This window comes from Triticum aestivum, chromosome 3A (genome assembly GCF_018294505.1).
Source record: "Triticum aestivum cultivar Chinese Spring chromosome 3A, IWGSC CS RefSeq v2.1, whole genome shotgun sequence".
Classification (NCBI taxonomy): Eukaryota; Viridiplantae; Streptophyta; class Magnoliopsida; order Poales; family Poaceae; genus Triticum; species Triticum aestivum.
Genome location: NC_057800.1, coordinates 710,995,430 through 711,009,435, shown reverse-complemented (window position 1 = coordinate 711,009,435; position 14,006 = coordinate 710,995,430).

Here is a 14,006-nt window from a genome sequence, read left to right as displayed (position 1 = left end):
ACAATACCTTCTCGGGGTCTGAACATTTTGCAATAATTAATTTTCTCTCCATATCTCGAAGCCAGTCCTCGGCTTCAAGAGGTTTGTCAGTGTGAGAAAATGTTTGAGGACGTGTCTTCTGTAGCTCAGATAACTTGGAATGCTGCTGATACTGTCCATGGTGATTTCCCATGTTGATGACTTGGTTCATCATTTCCCGATGTTGTTGCTGACTCTGCTCATAAAGGCGGCACATTTGTGAAAGTGCCGATTCACTGCCCTGTTGGCTTGACTGTCCCTGAGTGAACTCGTTGCTGGGTTGTGCATCATAATTTTCCTCTGGTGGAGTTGGCATGGAGCGAGTCCAAGGACGAGACATTTTTCACTCTGGGGATATATTTTGTAAAACTCATAAGAAAAGCGGAAAGAGTCGCAAAAACAATTCCAAAAAATGCATAAAGCTGGCAAATAAAACTAAATAACCCAGCTTACTTAAGAAAAACAAATCGACTTGCGCACGGAGAAGGACTGCTCATTACATATCTTACACGCGGGCGGTAATTATACAATACATCACTCAGGATATGCGTACATAATCCTGACATGTTATTTAGGCTAGTGCACTTCTCCAGATCCTACATGATGCGCAAACAGGCTACTTCTCACAACCTATGTACATATCTTACAAAGCGGTACATTACATGGCAGCTAGGCGTACTCAGGCAGAGATGTTGACGACCTCCTTTGCCCTGCCGAGGGCGAGGCGTAGCGAGGTTGGGGACTCGACTTCCTCCTCGCTAATGGGCTCCATACGTGTAGTGTTGCGCAGAGTGGACGGAGCGGTTGCCAGGGGCGGAGCAACACGTACAGGAGTGGGCGCGAAGGGTGGTGCAGTGCGCGCTGAAGTGGGTGCAATGACTTGGTTGAATTCTTCGGTAGAAGGCAGGCGACGAGTAGGCGTATAAGATGCTGAGGACGAGACCAAAGTCAGTGGCGGTGCGATGGGTAGGAGCTCCCTCCTGTTGGCAGCACAGCCATGAACTGAGTCCATGCGGGTAGCTACGAAGTCGTCCACCAGGTTGTCGAAGGCTGCCTCCAGGGCCCGGAGATACTCAATGAGCATCTCAAAAGCCTCGTCTCGTTCTCCTCTGGGGCAGGAGTATGCGTAGTGACAGGTGTAAGGCACATGGCACGGAAGATAACGGTAACGACGAGTCTTCATCACGGGGAGGACATCCCTGAGACGAGCTATCGCCTCGCGGGCTGCCATCTGCATAGCATGCCTCTCCGTAGGCATGGCTCTTCCCACGAACCGGAAGCGGCGTAACTCACCACGCCCTCCCTTGAACTGCACCGCGGCCTGGTGCATGGTCAGACTGTCGTTGACTCGGTGCTGGCAGAGTGTGAAGACTGGGCGCACAGATGGCCCCATCGCGACCTGAACGATGAAGGAAAGAAGCTTGACGAACCCATCGGGCACGTTGGCGAAGGTCTGAGACTCGCAGCTGTTGTCGGCCATCTACAAAAGTAGGCAAAAATTCTGCATGGTCAGATCATAAATTTATGCTGACTGACAGAAAATGACTACAATTGCAAAAATATAAATTAGCTCTATCATGCTAATAACCAATTAGCGATCGCACCTAGTGGCTTCCTACAGTCAGCCTGGCTCTGGTACCAAGCTTGTCACGACCGGTTTTCCAATAAAAATATTTATTGAGAAACCAATCTTTTGAGTCCAGTATGAGAGAAATCCTCCTCACTGGTAGACAGATTCTTGATACAATAAGCCAGTAGCATAAAATATATTACAGGGTCGAACTACGGTTGCTCAACCAAATTATTACAAGCACGCCAATAATTATACATAATGGCGGACATGACACAGTGGTGTGGAGGCATACTACTGACTCGAGGATAGGGCGGTGGTGGAGAAACACAGCGGGGAGAGAAATACAAGACTCTAAGTCTGTCATCTCATCGAGCGTCGAGGTGAGGCTCGATGAATTTATTTGGTAGCGGAAGCGGATATAAAACAGTGACCAAATCCAGGGTCGCACGAGACTGACTGGGACTCCTCTAGGTGTCGGACTCGCTATCAAACTCTTCATCCATGAGATCGCCTTCGTCAGCATCTGGCCAAATCAACAAGCCAGTGAGTACTTTGAAAGTACTCGCAAGAAAGTTCGGACGTAAGATATAACAAATGCATGCATGGATGCGTCATGATTAATTCACCAATGTACATTCAAAAATTAGCATAACAAGGTAAGTAAAAGGGAAACGGCGGTAGTCCTCCTAAAATCCCAACAAAACATAAATAACTACCGATCGGGTGTCTGAAGCAACGCCTCGAAAGGTGAACAAATAAATATAAGGAAATGATGCCACAGTCGGGCGTCTTAGCGACACCACATAAAGGGCTTTAAAAGAAATACCACAGTCGGATGTCGGGGCGACATCACAGAAAGGGCTTTAAAAGAAATGCCACAGTTGGACGTCGGGGCGACATCACAGAAAGGGCTTTAAAAGAAATGCCATAGTCGGACGTCGGGGCGACATCACAGAAAGGGCTTTAAAAGAAATGCCACAGTCGGATGTCGGGGCGACATCACAGAAAGGGCTTTAAAAGAAATGCCACAGTCGGACGTCGGGGCGACATCACAGAAAGGGCTTGAAAAGAAAGTAAAATACAACAATGCCATAGTCGGACATCTGAGCAACATCGCAGAAAGGGCTTTTATTCACAAGTAAATAATACTCATAATAAACATTTAATTCATGAGAATAAATGGGTTAGTCCATCCATAGGAATAATCATTTAACAGGAATTAGCACTCATGCGAATCACCGGAGTCTCTGTCATCAAAACTGACATTTGATTAGGATAAGATAATATCGATCTAGGACAGGGAATAGATGATTTGGAGGAATATATGACTCTGCAGAGTTTGTACAAAAATTTTCCCACAGCCAACGGATTTCCGTAGTCACGAAGGACTAGTTCCGTTTACGGTATTTCGGAAGAAAACATAGCTAACCAGTACACACCCATCCTACCTCTCGATGCTAGGAATCACCCTAGACATCGTCCAAGAAAAACTTTTGAGATGGGGAGATCACAATCTCGAATAGCATGGGATCAAATTTATATACGCGCGCTCTAAGGGGTGCCCCCCTCTCGGTCCCAACCGGAAACACCCATGCCCCCTGACCGGATGACTGGCTTTAATCCAGGGCCATGGAACCATCATCACGGCCTCTCCTTTTGGTGTGTACCAGAAAAGCAGTTTGCAACTTACTAAACCATATTCCTTGCGGAAAACATGTGGTAGTACAGGGAAGGAAATGAGAGGAACTGGACCGATACGGTTTGACACTGAAGTCACATAGTCTGGCATAAGACTGGCATGCTACGACACTGCCATCTTACCCATCCTCATGCCAACACATGGCCATTCATACTCACATCCATCCACTTATGGATCATCGAACTCACTTACCTCAATATTGCATAAAATAACGTTCATCGATATGCTCCTCAACATGCCATGAAACTAACTAAATGCAAAACATGCCAAGACACTCATCATATCAAAAGTTCAAACATGCTTGCCTGGTTCAGAGTAGTCGGAGCCTAGCTCGGTGAAGTTCGCGGCTCCGTCACCTCCTTCGGTATCTACGGTATAAAGAAAATATATGCGCTATCGTAAATACCAAGGAGTGCACAAAAAGTATTCCAAATATTTTTCAAATAAATCTGATAAAAAACTAGACAAAATTTTAAAGAGAACAGAAAAAGAATCAATCAAAAATACTTTTCTGATTAAAAGTTATAAAGGTTTTTGCCCAGGGACTCATCTGTAATGAAACAGAAAGTTTCCAGGGGCTAGCTTATAAAAACAGAAACGCTTCGGCAGAAACTACGCCAGCCCAAAGGGAAAACGCATTTTGCCCGAAGGCGCTTTCAGAAAACGATTCAATAGAGAGGGCAGAGAGGCTGACGGTGGGGTCCCACTCGTCAGGTTTGAACTTTCAAAAAGGGGGGGGGACGAAGCTCGTCGGCGCCCGAGAGCCGCGGTGGTCGCCGGCGGCGATCCACGGCGAGGCAGGGGGATCGGAGGGTACCTCCGTGCTCAGGGCGCCATTCCGCGTCGGTTGGTGGTGGTGGTGGTCGCCGGCGAGTACCACGTCGACGGCGAGCTTTGCTCCGGCGGACGGCGGCTCGGGTGGTCGAGGGACTCGTCGGAGAGGGCTGCAGAGATCAAATTGAGGAGGGGGTTAGGCTCCTGGTAGCTAGAGAGGGTAACGGACGGGGTTTGGGCGCCGGAGATGGCCTCACCGGAGCGAATCGTGGTGGAGGCCGAGGCGGATCGGGGCGGCCGGAGTTGGGGGAGGAGACCTCCTCGAGGACCTCCTAGTGGCCTGGCGGGGCGTTGGTGAGGAGTGGTGATGATGCGTGCACGAGGGTGAGCTCGGGGGCCCTTTTTATAGGCGGCCCGAGGCGGTTGCCGTGAACGGGGATCTCCGGCGAGTGATTACGGCGGTGCTGTGGATGTGCAGTGGGATTAGGGGCTTGGGCATCGTCGTTGAGGTCCACCGGTTCCATTTAGGTGCTAAACGGGCTGGGATTTGGTGCTATGGGCGAGCTCGACGGAACGGGGGTGGCGCGGCCCGTCGGCGGCAGGGAGCACGTTCCGTGCTTGCCGGGCCACGGCGACGGTGCCACGGGCGTGCGCTGGCATGGCAGGGACACGCGAAGAGCTAGGGGGTGTTGGGCGGCGCCGGGTGGCGTGGCGAGAGGGCTCGGGCCCTTGTTGGCCGCCACGGAAGGTGCAGCCACCGCAGAAGCTTCCAACGCCGGCGAGGCTCGCCGCTACCGACGCCAGGAATCGGCCAAGCGTGCGTGCGGGGTGCTGGCCAGTGAGAAGAGGCTGCGTGCAACGCGCCAGGGCGCACTGTGGCCGCGTGATCGAGTCTGACGAAGGGAAAACGACTGAATCTCTGAACTTTCTGAATTTTGAACAGCAACAGTGCATGCAAGGTGCTCGACAGAATGAATTTGGCCTCTGGTGATTTTTCCTTGAGCTGATTTTTGGTGGAGTGGCTACTCATTGCTCCAGTAGGCTGCCTGAATTTTGGTGGAATTTTTGGAGCAGTGTAGATATGAATTTCATCAAATTTGGCAAATCTGGTCCAAACTTGCAGAGACTGAATTTTGAAAAATTTGAAAAGAGGAGGAGTGGATCAAGATGGTTCTGGGTTGTGGGTACAAAGGACTATCCAGGAGAGTTGGTTTGAGGTCAAAACTCAAATGCAATAGGGTACTTGCTTTGAAAATCACTCAGGCTCCAAATAATTTTCAGAATTGATTTGAGAGGAAAAATAATTAGAATAAAATCCAAAACTTGCTTGGATTAGTTGGGACAGAGAACTTAGGTTGATCACAAGGAGTAGGGGAGGTTTTGGAGGGGTTTTATCACATGGGCAAAAATGCAAAGTCATGGGTGGTTTTCAAGATATGAAAATCCCAAGTTTTTCATAGAGTTTCATTTTAAAAGAAAAAGATTAAACTCCCAAAATGAATTTGAGAGGGAACCAACAGAGAAGAAGTTTCAAAAGGTCAAACACCAAAGTTTGAAAAAAAATAAAATCCTTGCCAAAGCAAAGGAAGTTTTTAAGAGGAAGGTTTTCTGAAAAAATTTAAATGTCCTCTTTTCAAAAACCACAAAGTTTTCTGATAAAAACCAAATTAAAATTTTGGAGTGTCACAATTTCGTCAAACACCTCGCTTGTGGGGGGAGCGGCACCGTTGACGCATCCCCGGGGGCACACCTCGCTCCAGGACGGAGTGAAGCGTATGGAAGGAGCGGCGCGTCTTTGTGGCCAGAATCTTCTTGCTCTTTGGACCGCACCTTCGCGAGCTTCTCCGCCGCGCCGAGATCGCGCAACAGCGTTGGCGCCTGAGAGTGCGGCCCTCGCCGGGGGGGGGGGGGCTGCCGGAACGCTGCCCTGCACGACCACGTTGCCCTACCGCTTGCGGGCAGGCGCAGATTGACCTTGGCCCACAGCGGGGCCAATAGGGCCGGCGACCAGATCCGCCCGAGGAGAAGGAGCGCCAGCGACCTCGACGGTGACGGGGGATAGCACGGAGTCATCCATGATGGTAAAGGACGGCTGGGGAGCGTACGGTGGCGAGGCAATGGTGGCGGAGGGCGGGGGGAGCGGGAACGGCCACGCGGAAATGTCCCTCCCACCAAATCTCGTTGCGGATGGGGGCTGAGCTCGGGTCGTCCCTCTAGCCCGTGAATCTAGAGGTTGGGGGAGATGTTTTGCCGTGCCCCGCAAAAAAATTTGCGGGCCGGGGCTTGATGCGGGGTCTGATCGGGACGTTTTTCGCGCCCCGACCCGCACTTTGGCAGTTATTTTGCGGATCGAGGCGGGATGCGGGGTCTGCTAGAGTTACTCTAATATCGTGTATGAGCCTACGATCCGGCGTACGCACTACACAGGTCCTAGGCGGTCATGCGGGACACACGAGGTCATGTTGATATGTAGCCTTGATTTTTTTCTTTCATGATGTAATGTGTGTCTCAATTATAAAATAAATATCAAATTACGAATCACTTAAAGACCGACTTGACAGAACCAAAAAATATAGGACAACCCTAGCTATTGCAAAAACAACCCTTAGCTAGTCGAGAAAGAAAATTACAATATTGGCTGAAGAAAGCCTTGAGCAAGATACCAATGTCCGTCACTCAACTCCGGCACCACCGTAACGGCCACCCTAGAAGAAGTGGACAGATCGCCTCTTCACCTGACCTCAACGTTGATCCATCGCTGATCTATAGCTTTACGTACCTCCAAAGTATCTTGCCAAAAAGTAAAGTCATTGACATTGAAAGAATCTGGTCGGGACATCACTTATGACTAGATCATTCATGGCGCGTCTTGCCGCGCCCGTCTATTTTTAAAAGAATGGAAGGAATTTTGAAAAATACACGAGTCAAGAATTTTTTTTGCAAACGACTAAATCATATATTTGTCATACCATTCATATTATGAAATAATAAAAATATATGAGTAAAATACATTGGAAATGAAATTAAACAATTTATATTATGAAAATATGTTGATATCGGAGGTTAAAATGCTATGAAAATTCAATATATATATATATATATATATATATATATATATATATAGATAGATAGATAACCATCAAATTACTGGTAAGTGATCATACCACCAAGAAAAGAAAGTCTTACTGGAAATTAAATGTAGAAAATGTGCACCCTGTATATTTTGGACTGAAACAATGTATATCAGAATCTGATGACAAATATTGATATTAAAAGGAACCAGACCCATGTAGATAACTGTAAGCAGGGTAAGCATTGTCAGGAGGAAGAAAATACGCACTGATCATAAACGTGTATTTGATATAGCAATCCTTTTGTGCATATTTATATAGCGGCCTAGGAAATACGAGTGTGTGTAATTAATGCTACAGCCGGAGCACTGCTTTTGTGTCTATGGAAAAATCTTTGCTGCTCTGTGCCTGCAACATATATGACCTCACAGCATGGAAAAAGCATTAACTTGCCGAACAAAACGCCGACAAATAAGACTGTAAAGCAACATCAATCAGGCAAAGGAAGCTGATATTACTAAGTACTTTCATGAAATTACACCTTTCATACTTTATATATTTAACACCTCTACAACAACAATAATCATAAATAAAATCATGATGCTCTCGTAATGGTCAAGTTGAAATGTCAACATGAAATGGAAAGATAAGGCATGAACAATTCTTTGTGATATAGAAAAAGTACAGGAAGAATGGAAATCAAAACTCCTATTACACTGGTAGAAAAAGGGCCTATAGTCCCGGTTCGTAAGGGCCTTTAGTCCCGGTTCCGAAACCGGGACTAAAGTGTCAGTACTAATACCTCCCCCCTTTAGTCCCGGTTCAATCCAGAACCGGGACTAAAGGCCCTCCACGTGGGCAGTGCGCAGAGCCCAGTCAGGAGACCCTTTGGTCCCGGTTGGTGGCACCAACCGGGACCAATAGGCATCCACGCGTCAGCACTTCTGTGGCTGATGTTTTTTGTTTTTTTTGAAGGGGGGGGGGGGGTTGGGGGTTTTGGGGGTTTTGGGGGGTTAATTTAGGTGTTTCATATATTGTGTTAGCTAGCTATAATTAATAGAGAGAAGTGTCCTCTGTTATGTCCGTGCTTGGTCGACGCTACGTACTATACATACGTATAGAGAGGACTAGACACGCTAGCTAGCTAGTAAGCAAACGAAGGAAACAGAAGATCGTCATGAACATATATGCATACAGAGAGAAGTGATATCGACCACCTCTCCTTCTCTGAGAGATTGGTCGAACAACAAGTTCTCGTATATCTATCTGACACTACCGGCTACATATATACAATAATTATCTCTTACAACTATAATCATACGGACTCAGGGTCCACATAGAATTCTCCGTCTTCAGGGATCACGTGGTCAAGAAAGAATGCCGCCAATTCCTCTTGAATTGCTCGCATGCGAGCTGGTGCTAGGAGTTCATCCTGCTTCCGAAACATCTAATTTGAAGAAGGGGGTCAATACATACATACATACATATATATATATATATATATATATATATATATATATAAATGAATGAAACTCAACACAAATGATGGTAATAAAATAAAATTGTGAATGTTGTTATTTACGTACTTCATATTGTTCGTTAGAGTACCCGCCCCGCTCACAGGTCGTGTGGCGGATGGACTCGCAGATGTAGTATCCACAGAAATCATTCCCTTGTTCCTGCCACAACCACTTTACAAGAAATAGAGGTCGATCAAACTGATAAGCAAGAATGCTAAATGGTATTGATGAAACTAGCGCTTGAATCACTAGGAGATGCGCGGAACATGCTACTATAGTACTTACTTTCGGGTGTCTAAATTCCAGCTCCTTCGGCAGTCCCGGAACTGTTTTGGTGAATTTTCTCCAAACCCTGCCGGACAAAGAAAACAATTACTTGATATCAGGAAATGAACAAAGTTGCTGATATGGTGGATAATGATCGATTTAACTTACTTCTTGAGGATTTCAGTCATGTCCGCATACTCCTTGGGATCTTTTCGTTTAGAGTCCAAGACGGTTACTACTCCCTGCTCAAGCTTAATCTCTAGGAGAATATAGTGGAAACTGCACACACATGCATAACTCATGAATTACATTACTATAACCTTGACTAATATATAAGGGAAACTGAATACGCAAGACAGTAACACTCACCTGAAGTTGCAAGGAAAGAGTATTATATCTTTGTTTTGATTTATTACGAACGATCGTAGCAAGTTGGCCTCGGTAGCTGCGGCATGAAGTTTAACCTGAGTTGCATCTATGAGATGTGTGTTAATGAACCCAGTATCACCGACTTGTCTTTTCTTCAATTCGGCGATCTTCAATCTGCATAATATAGTGAGGATGACTATAAATACATGCAATGAAAGAGCTAAGCTATATAGAGAATCTTAATGATAGAAGTAGTACTACTTACAGACAGTAGCAGGCGACCGTTGTTTTATCGAGGGCCAATTGATTGAAAAACTGATAGAACTCCTCAAATGGAACAGGCAACAGATCAATTCCAACGAGGTCATGCTCCTTTTTAACTTTCACATACAAAGTACTCCTCCCCCCAGAGTCTCTGCAGATTTTCAAGTACCAATCATGCAATCTTCGCATCATCGTTAATAGAGATCTTTCATCTTTGACGAGAGGCTTCCCGTACTCGTATCTTTGTATCTGCACCTCCATGGGTTCATAATGTACTTTGTCGGGCAGGTAATCTGCAAGATTGCTATAACCGGGCACCATCCTCGGATCATTATCGACATTGTGGCTAGGCACCTTGAGCGGGGGGCACGATTGCTTCGCTTGTTCGCCGAGCTGGGCAATTTGTTTCCCAGCTCGTTGTTCTTTCAGCCTTTGATCACTGACAGTACTTTCCGACCGCTCCGCTTCGGCAAATTCCTTTCCAATAATGCGGTTATAGTTTCCTTTCGGCGGATCAGACTTCGGTGGTTTTGTCAGGGCAGCCAGAGTGCGCTTCACTTTCACCCGATCTACCTTCTCCTCCGGAGGTGGATGTTTCTTTGCTTTCACCCCTTCAAAGAAGTTCCTCACTTCTTCTCGCGCGATCTCGGCGTTCTCCTCCAGGGTCCTCTCATTTATTTCTCCTCTTCTTCCTCTCCCCTCTTCTTCTCCTTTCTTCCTCTTCTTATTTCCTTTTTCCTCTCATTCTTTTTCTTCTTCTTCCTTCTTAAAAATACAAGAAGTAGTATTGCCTAATTCATTGTTCATATGAATATACAAACATTTGCATATTTACAATAATTAATATCACCAAAAAAATCTATGAACAGAAAAAAATCCTAATTTTTCTAAAAAACAATCTTTTGCATTGTTCACATACACATATACATTATAGCCACATACACATATACATCACATATGAACAAAAAAATTAAAGTAATAAAAAAAACAGAGCCGGGCGGCGGCTCACAGCGCGGGGGCAGGCGAGGGCGCCGGCTCGCAGGGGCGGGACGGGGCAGGGGCTGGGCGACGGCGAGCACGGGGCGGCGACGGCAAGCCCGTAGCAGGGGAGCTCGAGGCGACGGCGGGGGCAGCGAGGGCGCCGGCGCGCGGGGCGGGATGGGGCAGGGGCAGGGCGACGGCGAGCACGGGGCAGGGGCGCGGGGCGACGGCGACGGCGAGCACGGGGCAGGGGCGCGGGGCGACGGCGACGGCGAGCACGGGCAGGGGCGCGGGGCGACGGCGAGCACGGGCAGCCTGACGACGTCGTCGGGGCGAGCTCGGGCAGCCTGGCGGCGGCGTCGGGGCGGGGAACTGGCGATGAAATCTGAAAAAACGCTAAGTCTTTGCTTATATAGAAAAGGCTTTGGTCCTGGTTCGTGGCACAAACCGGGACCAATGCCCCCCTTTAGTCCCGGTTGGTGCCACGAACCGGGACCAAAGGCCAATTTTCAGCAGCCCAAAGGGTGGGAAGCGGCGGCCTTTGGTCCCGGTTGGTGCCACCAACTGGGACTAAAGGGTGGCATTGGTCACGGTTTGTGTCACGAACTGGGACCAATGCCCCCTTTAGTCCCGGTTGGTGCCACCAACCGGGACCAATGGCCTTTGCTGCCCCCGAGCCCAAAAGTTTAGTCCCACATCGCTAGCTGAAGGGCGCCGGCACTGGTTTATAAGCGCTAGTGTGCCAACCCATTCGAGCTCCTCTCTAATGCAGGTTTTCGGGCCTAAACTTGCTACTGCATGTGGGCCTATTGGGCCTTCTGCGGGCCTGAATCCTAGCCCATGTAGGGTTTCTAGTCGTATTCAGGCCGTGGAGGCCCAGTAGGAGGCATTTTTTTTGTTTTTTCTTTTTTATTTCTATATTTTTTTGGTTTTTTTTATTTCTACTTACAACTAAATACTTACAGTTTTTTAGTGATTTCTTTTTTCTTTTAGGTCACAAAAATTATAAACTTTCTGTTAGTGCCATTAGTTTTAAATTTTAAATAGTTTAAATTTGAATTTTTAAAAATTTGTGTGAATCACCAGTTTATGAGTAACTTTACTATAAAAATAGAATTTTTTCTATTTATTTTTTTATTTCTACTTAAAACTAAATACTTACAGTTTTTTATTGATTTCTTTTTGCTTTTAGGTCACAAAAATTATAAACTTTCTGTTAGTGCCATTAGTTTTAAATTTTAAATAGTTTAAATTTGAATTTTTAAAAATTTGTGTGAATCAGTAGTTTATGAATAACTTTACTATAAAAATAGAATTTTTTTTCTATTTATTTTTTATTTCTACTTACAACTAAATACTTACAGTTTTTTAGTGATTTCTTTTTGCTTTTAGGTCACAAAAATTATAAACTTTCTGTTAGTGCCATTAGTTTTAAATTTTAAATAGTTTAAATTTAAATTTTTAAAAATTTGTGTGAATCAGTAGTTTATGAATAACTTTACTATAAAATTAGAAATTTTTTCTTCTTTGCTATTTATTTTTTATTTATACTTACAATTAAATACTTATAGTTTGATTTTAGGTCACAAAAATTATATTCTTTTTGCTATTGAAGAATATTATAGTTTTATTTTAGTTGATCATAACATAATATTTTAATTAATTGTTTTTATTTTCATAAAAGTTTTGTAGTTTATTCTGTTTGCTATTAATTCATTCTTTGAGCTAAATGACTCTGAAATTGGAAAGCATTTCAAAATGAACTCTGAAAAGGTTGAAAGTTGGCATGGTATAATCATTTCACCCACATAGCATGTTCCAAAAAGTAGAGAGGGTTACGACAAAAACTTGATGCACTTCGTGTACAAAATGGACAATCACTTTCGAAGTATCAAAGTTTCAAACCATAAGACATGAAAGCATTTCAAATGAACTCTGAAAAAGTTGAAAGTTGGGATGGTATCATAATTTCACCCACATAGCATGTGCATGTACAAAACGGACAATGGTAGGATGTCCGTCTGTTACAAATTTGGCATGGTATCATCATAATAGTTGTGGGAGAAAGTATTCACTTTTTCCTTGCTTGTGTCATTTGCTTATTGCGTCGTAACCATGGATAATCTTCATTGTTTATCAGGATGCTTGGGTCAGCCTTGACATTGAAGGGAGGAATTTCATGAAACTTTTCATAATCTTCAGACATGTCTATCTTGCCGTCCACTCCCAGGATGTCCCTTTTCCTGAAAGAACTATGTGGCGCTTTGGCTCATCGTATGATGTATTCGCTTCCTTATCTTTTCTTTTTCTCGGTTTGGTAGACATGTCCTTCACATAGATAACCTGTGCCACATCATTGGCTAGGACGAACGGTTCGTCAGTGTACCCAAGATTTTTCAGATCCACTATTGTCATTCCGTACTATGGGTCTACCTGTACCCCGCCACCTAACAGATTGACCCATTTGCACTTAAACAAAGGGACCTTAAAATCAGGTCCATAGTCAAGTTCCCATACATGTCCACTATGTAACCATAATATGTGTCCTTTCCGCTCTTGGTTGCTGCATCAAAGCGGACACCGCTATTTTGGTTGGTGCTCTTTTGATCTTGGGCGATCATGTAAAATGTATTCCCATTTATCTCGTATCCTTTGTAAGTCAATATAGTCAAAGATGGTCCCCTGGACAACAAGTACAACTCATCACAAACAGTGTTGTCACCTCTGAGACGTGTTTCCAACCAACTGCTGAAAGTCCTGATGTGTTCACATGTAATCCAGTCGTCCCACTGCTCCGGGTGTTTGGAGCGCAAACTATTCTTGTGTTCATCGACATACGGGGTCACCAACGTAGAGTTCTGTAGAACTGTGTAGTGTGCTTGAGACCAAGAATATCCGTCCCTGCATATTATTGAGTCTCTTCCAAGAGTGCCTTTTCCAGTCAGTCTCCCCTCATACCGCGACTTAGGGAGACCTATCTTGTTAAGGCCAGGAATGATGTCAACACAAAACCCGATAACATCCTCTGTTTGATGGCCCATGGAGATGCTTCCTTCTGGCCTAGCGCGGTTACGGACATATTTCTTTAGGACTCCCATGAACCTCTCAAAGGGGAACATATTGTGTAGAAATACGGGCCCCAGGATGACAATCTCGTCGACTAGATGAACTAGGACGTGCGTCATGATATTGAAGAAGGATGGTGGGAACACCAGCTCGAAACTGACAAGACAATGCGCCACATCACTCCTTAGCCTTGGTACGATTTCTGGATCGATCACCTTCTGAGAGATTGCATTGACGAATGCACATAGCTTCACAATGGCTAATCGGACGTTTTCCGGTAGAAGCCCCCTCAATGCAACCGGAAGCAGTGGCGTCATAATCACGTGGCAGTCATGAGACTTTAGGTTCTGAAACTTTTTCTCTGGCATATTTATTATTCCCTTTATATTCGACGAGAAGCCAGT